This window comes from Schistocerca serialis, chromosome 1 (assembly GCF_023864345.2).
Source record: "Schistocerca serialis cubense isolate TAMUIC-IGC-003099 chromosome 1, iqSchSeri2.2, whole genome shotgun sequence".
In the NCBI taxonomy this organism is placed as follows: domain Eukaryota; kingdom Metazoa; phylum Arthropoda; class Insecta; order Orthoptera; family Acrididae; genus Schistocerca; species Schistocerca serialis.
This window is the reverse complement of record NC_064638.1, coordinates 858,447,978-858,457,068: the sequence shown is the minus strand read 5'-3', so window position 1 is coordinate 858,457,068 and position 9,091 is coordinate 858,447,978. Positions and strand designations below refer to the sequence as shown.

Genomic DNA, 9,091 nt, shown 5'->3' with positions numbered 1-9,091 from the left:
CGAGAGGTACCCAGTAGTTTTTGATGACTGAGTTTGCGAATATCAAAATATATGACGTAAATGGCAGTATCTTTGGCTTGCTCTGACATAGAAGCTGACGGTTACTCTCTCGCCAAGAGACTGTAGACCATAGCATGCGACATAAATTTTTACTTCATACGTTTACGCCCTCCTGTGAAACAGGGGTCTTAGCAAATGAATGGACAGACAGACTGTCTGATAACAAATGATAAAAAAACCTTTTTCGTGCGATACAATTACAAATTAAACACTTTCGGATTTTTTTCCTTTCATTGCAGTGTAAAGCCTTACTTCTTTCCAAATTACATTTCTCTAGGTCACCGGAAAGAACCCTATAAGTTCAGAAATGTATGATTTCGAATAGCAAAATATATGGCATAAATGGACGCATCTTCTGATTGCACTGACTTAAATGTTTCACTTTTTTTTACGACACCAAAGAAACTTAGAGCTTAATATGAGACATACATCTCAGCATCTGTTCCTGAGAAAAAGGATTTTGAATTGTCCGACACCCCCACCACACACACACACACACACACACACATACACACACACACACACACACACACACACACACACACACGAATGGACAAACAAGTGATCCTATAAGGGTTCCGTTTTTACCGTTGGAGCTACGGAACTCTAATGTAAAGAGCGGCGAGCATGCACTGTAGCTTAGGTGGTCTTTTTTCAGGCCAGTTTGAGTTGGTTCCCGGCTTGATAGATCTCATGTGCCTTATATCAAGCCGGCCGAAGTGGCCGTGCGGTTAAAGGCGCTGCAGTCTGGAACCGCAAGACCGCTACGGTCGCAGGTTCGAATCCTGCCTCGGGCATGGATGTTTGTGATGTCCTTCGGTTAGTTAGGTTTAACTAGTTCTAAGTTCTAGGGGACTAATGACCTCAGCAGTTGAGTCCCATAGTGCTCAGAGCCATTTGAACCATTTTGAACCTTATATCAAACTGTTCGTCTCGATTTCCTCTACACCACTGCTGTACTCTATGAACAGCTACTGTTTACAGCCTGTGTAGTTCAGTATGTTGACATCATGAAGTTGACACAGTGGATGCCAACGGCCTTGCCGCAGTGGATACACTGGTTCCCGTCAGATCACCGAAGTTAAGCGCTGTCGGGAATGGCCAGCACTTGGCTGGGTGACCATGCGGGCCGCCATGTGCTGTTGCCATTTTACTGGGTGCACTCAGCCTCGTGATGCCAAATGAGGAGCTACTCGGCCGAATAGTAGCGGCTCGAGTCAAAGAAAACCATCATAACGACCGGGAGAGTGGTGTGCTGACCACACGCACCTCCTATCCTCATCCTCATCTGATGATGACACGGCGGTCGGATGGTCCCAATGGGCCACTTGTGGCCTGATGACGGAGTGTTTTTTGACACAGTGGACTCCCATATTCTGTGTATAATTCTGCTGCCAACGAACCTGCTTCCTATGTTATGTTGATAATATGTCTCCATCTGCTTATTATCCCAGATCGAAATAATAAATACCATTAACGGAACAGATTTTAGTGGCTTGTTATATCTGTTCAGAATCATGAAAGAGCTGTGTAGCACTGCCTGCAGAAAATATTTCATTCTCTTGCAAAGATATTTGCAGGGCATTCGATCCATTTTATTCAACGTTTCAGATGCCGTGCGACTCTTCTACAATAACGTATGTATCACTTTACTTCTCTTTCAGACTTAGGGTAAAACATCAAGTTTTCGAGTAGCACCTCTTCGTCTTCGTCATGAGTAACTGAGAATTGTGGTTGCTGCCACAGTGGCCTTTCACAGCCTACAGGTCGGCACACAATATCATTACGTCATGTTGCCGTAGACTGTGACCAATGTCAGTGCTGGCAGCACCACGTATCCCATAAGAATGCCAAGAATTCGGTGAACTTCTTTGTACAAAGGGCGTTCAAAAAGTTTTGCACAGTCTTCTCTATTTTTTTTTGTTTTTTGCAGGAGGAGAATGAAATTTTTTGGGAACAGACTTGGAACAACTAGCTATACATTGAGCCTACTCAATGCAGCCTCCATCAACTGTGACGCATCTGGCCCAACTTTCTTACCATGATGTAAATGCACTTTGGTAAAATCCTGGGGATTGACTTTTACACCGTCACTTGACGGAGGAAATAAGGTCTTTCTCATTATCAAATGTTTTACCGCGCAGGTAGGCCTTCAGACGACCAAAGAGGTAAAAATCAGACGGACCCATGTCCGGACTGTAAGGAGGACGACGAAAAATTTTCCAACCCATTTTTCTGATTTTTTCCTGCGTCATAAGGGCTGTATAGGGTTTGGCATTGTCATGGTGTAGTCTGACGAGCTGACCCTGAAGGTGTGGTCTGTGGGTCTTGATGGCACGTCGCAGCTTGTCCAATGACAAACAGTAACGGTCCCGGTTAATTGTGGAGCCACGTTCGAAAAAGTCAGTGAAAATGACACCACACTGGTCCCCCTTTCGGCCTGTTATTCGCGAAAGTCTTGGTTTCTTTTTTGGAGGGGAACCCGGATGACGCCACTCCTTGGATTGGGTTTTGCTCTCAGTTTCGGACAAAAACAACCATGTTTCATACAGGGTAATGACGCCGTCAAAATACTGTTTCCACTCTTCAGTAAAGGTCTTCATGAGACCCTAGCACACATTCTTCCTCATTGTTTTAATTTCTCTTGTCGGTAACCTAGGCACCCAACATGCACAGATTTTTCTGTACCCTAGTAACTGTACCAGTGATACCACACTGCCCAATGACAAACGAGTCATTTCAGCATGCTTTCGTGTCGTCACGCATCTGTCAAATTGGATGATTTGCTCAATGGTCTCCTTATTCACATCACTCACTGCCGTCGATGGTCTACCCCATCGTGGATTGTCCAGTAGAGAGAAATCACCTTCTTTAAACCTTTGCAACAACCGCTGGATACTGGTGCGATTCACTGTGTCCTCCCCATAAACAGGGAGCAACTTCTTGTGAATCGATGTGGCGGAGTCATCGCCGATCTTCAAGAGGAACTCAACCAAATGGAGCTCTGAGAGCTATGGGACTTAACATCTGAGGTCATCAGTCCTCTAGACCTAGAACTACTTACACCTAACCAACCTAAGGACATCACACACATCCATGCCCGAGGCAGGATTCGAACCTGCGACCGTAGCAGCAGCGCGGTTACGGACTGAAGCGCCTAGAACCGCTCGGCCACAGCAGCCGGCAGTAACTCCATCACCGACCGTTGTCGCAAGCTGACATCTACTTCACAGTCCATTATGGCTCATCTGTAAACAAAAGAAAATACTTTTTGTATACCAGCTTGTAGCTAAATATTTCAAGCATGTTCACAAAAAAAATCCTTCTCCTCCTGCAAAAAGTAAAAAAAAATTAGAGACGACTGTGCAAAACTTTTTGAAAGCCCTTAGTATCTTTTTAGTGTCGAGACTTCGCTTCCACCCACTACTAACACTATAGCCGCTGCCCTGGTTGAAGCTTTTTCACACTGTTTCACACATGTCAGTTTGTACAGCCTCTATAAAGAACAGAATGCCAGTATGTAGAAGTGAGAGCAGTTTCAATGGTAACAGCGGCTATAATTTTAATGGTGCGTATAAGAGGGCTCTGTACACTAAGAAAATACGGAAAAGATCACTGAATTGTTGACGTCTCTGCGATAGACTTGGTGCCCCCAGCATAGACGACGCAATCTACAGCAGCATGACGTAATGTTTATGCACGCCGACTAAACACAGGGCGTCTTCGGGCTATACGAGACCGACACACCAGCAGCAGCAACCACAGATATACAGTAAATTGCTGCTCGTGAAGAAAACGGAAGTCGTCGTCGGAAGCTTGAGATTTTATTCTAATACGAAGCGGCAAGAGAACTGAGAATGTGCTAACAATTTACGGGAATGCAGCTGGTTGACGTCTTCTATAGCCGCCGATATTTTAGCATGTGCACGCCATGTTATTTTCAAGCGCCTCATGGAACGAGAGAGCGGTGTACAAGGAAATTTAAAACCTCTGAATGCAGAGCGTAGGCTGGAAGATAAGAGATACACCGTAAACAATAGCAACACCACACAACCAAAGACGACCAAAGTCAGAATTTATCGAAAGAGAATATTAATAACCAATGGACGAGGTAGCATTAACTCTGTTCTTGAATTGTTTTACGAAGGTAGAGGGAGTAGGACTGCAAGTGGAATTTAAGCAAAAGGTTCCATCTCTATTTAAATGGACACTCCCTAATTTAATCTCAACTGCTTCCATAATATCATCATTCCAATAGCTGGAAGTGCATGCCAGAATCTCAGTGTTGTTATATTCTGTAGTATGATGGGGGAAAATACAAAGTTCTGCCATAGCACATTTACTCAGCTGTTGTAAGCGTGTGTGGCGTTTGTGCTCAGTACGTCGGTCCTCCACAGTCCTGTATGATATACCACGACTGAAAGGAATACGACACATGCCCGCCTCACACAAATGAATATCATTCTTTACATATCTTAAAAGGGGGCTTATTCTTAGATGGTGTTAAAAACTCATGTCGCATCATATTTCCAAAGAATACGACCAGTCTAAGATTAGGTCCCTTTTAGGATCTTTCAAGGATGATAGTGGTTTTCATAACGCGGTCGTCTATCGTATTTCTTGCAGTTGTGGTAGGTCATATATAGGTCACACCATCAGGACCGTGGAGGTTCACTCAGTTGTGTCACACACGCTTACCAACAGCAGACCAAATCTGCTACGGCAGAACATCGTCTTGGCACAGATCGTACTGTAGAATATAAGAACACAGAGACTCTGCCTTGCACTTCTAGTAATTGGGTTGGTGTTATTAAGAAAGCAGTTGAGATGTTCAGATGTTCAAATGTGTGTGAAATCATATGGGACTTAACTGCTAAGGTCATCAGTCCCTAAGCTTACACACTACTTAACCTAAATTATCCCAAGGATAAACACACACACACCCATGCCCGAGGGAGGACTAGAACCTCCGCCGGGACCAGCCGCACAGGCCATGACTGCAGCGCCCAAGGCCGCTCGGCTAATCCCGCGCGGAGCAGTTGAGATCAAATTAGCTAGTGACCCTGTATATATAGATGAAATTTTCGCTTAAATTATGCTTGGAATCGTACTCTCTCCCTGATCAAACAAGGGAGGGACAGAGTTAACGCTCCCTCACCCAATGGTTATTAATATTAACTGTCGACGACTTCTAAGGTTTGGCATCTTTTGTTGTGTGGTTGCGCTGTTGTTTACGGTGTTTACGTGTCCTTCATAACTCGTTGTGCTCATAGCCATGCGGCGTGTTCGCCTGAATCAAGCGTCTTCATCCCAGACGGTTAGCAGCTAGTCCTAGAGCCTACTGAACAGAGAGACCAGATGATCTATCTATCCGCTAGTTATTATTCCCGTCGGCTCTTGCACTCGATTTCCCTTCCACGATTATTTTCTCAACATTCTCTCCATATCTTCTCACTATATGGCCAACGAACTGGAGAATATGGGCTCCTGGAGATGCTGAGTTAAATAATAATGGACATATTTGTCCTTCTTTCGGTCCATCTTTTTTTTTTTTTTTTTTTTTTTTTCGCGCAGCATCCTTCACCAGCACCAGAACTCGATTCATCAATACACTGCTCGTCTCTGGCCTTAAGGGTTCAAGCTTCGCAGTCATAAAAGAGCACGGAAAACGCAAGAATTTCGGCAAGCTAGACCTTTGGGTCTGTTCCTCCAGACCTTGGTGATCTTCACAGCTTCCCATGTCGCAGATGGTTGACTCAAGATAAATGAAAGAATGCACGATTTGCAGTTCCCTTAATGGACCTGTGAGTTGAACCTGTGCTCCTCGATCAGTTATCATGAGTCTGGACTTGCTAAGATTGAGGTCCAGTCCATATGATAAACTAACGTCCCTTAATTTTGTTAGTAACTCAGAAAGTTCACGTTTGCAAGTGGCTAAAAGCACTGTGTGATCAGCAAATCGGAGGTTCTTAATAGTTCTTGGATCAATTTAAATGTCTTCAGTCCAACCGTCAAGAACATTACTAGTGACGCATTCTGCATAGATATTGTACAGTTGGGTGACCGGAACACACCCCTGTCTGGCACATATTGATACAGTGAAGAAATCAGAGGTGCTAGCACTTGTATTCACAGCCGCGATGTGATTATTTTGTAGACATCTTATACGATACGTGCTGTCAAGCGTGGTGGAACATCGAACTCTGCAAGTACCTGCCATAATTTTCCCAGGCAATAATGTCAAAGGCTTTCCTGTAATCAAGGAAGCAGATGAAGGCAAGAACAGAGAACTCTCGCGATTTGTCGATTATTCGTCGTATAGTGAGAATCTACTCACAAGTTCCTTTTTCTTCATCTGTACATGCATATACTGTGGATATGTGCAGCTTGAAGTACGGCTTCAAACGCTATTCCTTGTGCAGCGCTTACGCGTCGTATTTCTGGCTTGAGAATGACAATGTGTGGACCTCTAGAAATAAAGAAGGTTGGCGAAAATGTCACCCGGCAACTTTCTCTTAAATTATTTGAACCATTTTATTCGCCGAGAAAAACCCAAGTTTGAAACAAAACGTTTAACACAAGAACGTCTTCGCGAGAAACTTGGAAAATGTGAACCTACGACGAATAATTCAATTTCCAGTTCGCAATTGACAATACCAACTGCTGTAAGAGGAAAGGTAGAAAATCTACCGGAAAATGAAGTAAAGGATACCCAAGAATCGGACTGTTTCCCCGTTCCCTGCTAGAGAGTGTGACTCCCAGCAGAGATATCTGATGGCAGGATCGGGGTGCCTGCCCTTATAGAGTTGGGCAACCTTTCGCTCCTGCAACACCGTGTCCGGCCTCAGGGGAGTACAAAATTCTTGGCACCGAGCGCTGGCGCAGCCCGCCCTGCGGGTAGGGTTGGGAAGGGGAGGGGAGGGGAGGGGGCACCTGTTGTCGGCGCGGCAGCCCGGGGCGCGTGTTGTGGCGGCCGCTATGCGGTGTAAATGTTTAGCAAAATCAATACGCCGCGCCGCGCTACCACCACTGTATCGCGATAAGTCTTCATTGGAGGGGAGCCGCTTAGTGCGCGCGCCGCCCGCAAGATGTCTCCCCGGACGCGCCCACGCGTTTGCGCGATTCTGGCTGCTCCTCCGGGGACGCCATGAGAGAGTGCTATGCCGAGGCTGTTTGTGCCCCGAGTGACGCAACAACCACTGCCGCCTCCCGACACTGCCCACATTTCCTTCGACAGCTTTTTCAGTTTACTCATTCCGAGTGTACAGAGAAAAGGCAACGACGGGTAATATATGCCGCTGGTTTACTTTCCGCGGACTGTACTCTTTCCTTTGCGGGCCACAGCGCCACATTTTCTGGCTAATATTAGCCTTTTTTATGCGTAGATAAGATGAGAGAAGCACTTGGGTGGTTGTAATATTTCTCCAGAGCTGTGTGTGAAAAACAGTTCTTGGAGTTCGTTCAACACAGCTGTGTGTCAGATGCCAGGTATCTGGGATCCGAACTATTCCTCTTTAATGTTACATCTCCGTGCCGCTTTCATATCGACTGCACGAACCGGTTATACGACCAGCGGCCGTTCTCTTCCTTTCTTCTGTTTTCCGTTCCTGCCCTGCTTCGTACGTTACTGAGCCACTACTCAACAGCAATTTTTCAGGCATTTATTTCTCTGACATGTTACAGCGTCCCAATAAATTATAGTAGTTAGTTTGCTGTCCCTGCCACCCATCTTGTGCCATTGTTCCGCTTGGTTTATTTCTGCGCAAGTACCTCCACGTACGTACACGCTGTCTTGACTATCAAGTACATTATTAATCTGAATTAAGATGCGGATGGCGTGTTACCCTGATCTCTTAGGTGGGGTTATTTCAACAAATATTTTATTTAAGTTTTCATTCTTCACGACAGCCACATTGTTGAAAAAGTTGCTTTGAACTGAGGAGTTCAGCAGGAATAAAAGCAGCAGTTTCGTTAAGAGACTGAGGCAATGTAATGAGCGAATAAAACACTTGAAATAAAAATTAAAAACTCCAGAAAATGAAATACGAAGAGGAAGGTGGCTGCAGTTAGTGATAACCAGAGCTCTAATTTGCATGGCTTACGTAACGAGAACTTTTCATTAACGTTAATGAACACTTTGACCCATTCATCACATTTTTGTGTGATTTTTATTTTATTTTTCTCTTTTGTGCCATTGATATATAGTTGTACACGATGTTCAAATATTTTTTGATGACTGAGAGTTAATCATTAATCATTTTCGTAGTAATCTTCGATTCGTGAAGGCTTATTGCATTTCTGGATTTAACTCGTATCGAATACCTCGGATCGCTACAAACAAATTCAAAACGCTCCTATGTCCCCGCAGCACACAAATCAAAGCACACACATAAACACATGCACACACAAACGCACACACACACACGCACGCTTCTTGTAGCAGCTTTATTTCATATTTTTAATGTGGAGCTATTAGTCACCTTCACAAGCTAATTAATTAACTTATTGAACACACTACATTCCGAAATGGAAGTAATATCCCACCGCGTTAAAACCTGCATACAAAACAATCTAATAAAGGTAAGTATTACCTGAAACTTAGTTAAAGAACATTGTGGCCGTATGTGCGGGAGACTGGCCATACACTTCCGTGTTTTTGTGTTTGTGAGACATGAAAACTCTCCGTTGCTCGGGAAATGCGATGCCTCATGCAAGTGTTTCACTCGCACGCAACGTCGACGAGTTCGCGTGTCGATATCGCTGCTTACTTATTCAGCCAGCTAGTTAGTGGGTATTACGAGGCTGATGAACCCCACTCTAGGCCATCGCACCACACAAAAATCCGAAACAGTCATCCAGTGCCGAAGCTTATGTTCTGCATCAATACTTACCGTCCAGAACGACTAGGTCCCGTGTTTTACACGTTTCATAGGATACTAGATGTGTAAAAGGATCAGCTCTTTCTGTGCGCTGCTTCAGGCTCTTCATAGATAGTTGCTTTATGCTGATGGTCGCGGCGGAGGTTCGAGTC

The 9,091-nt window shown here is 44.7% G+C and overlaps 1 pseudogene; it reads left to right on the top strand.

The window, feature by feature from the left end:
- Window positions 1–1,090: 1,090 nt before the first annotated feature.
- On the top strand, window positions 1,091–1,208 carry LOC126429383 (5S ribosomal RNA; annotated as a pseudogene).
- Window positions 1,209–9,091: the final 7,883 nt, after the last annotated feature.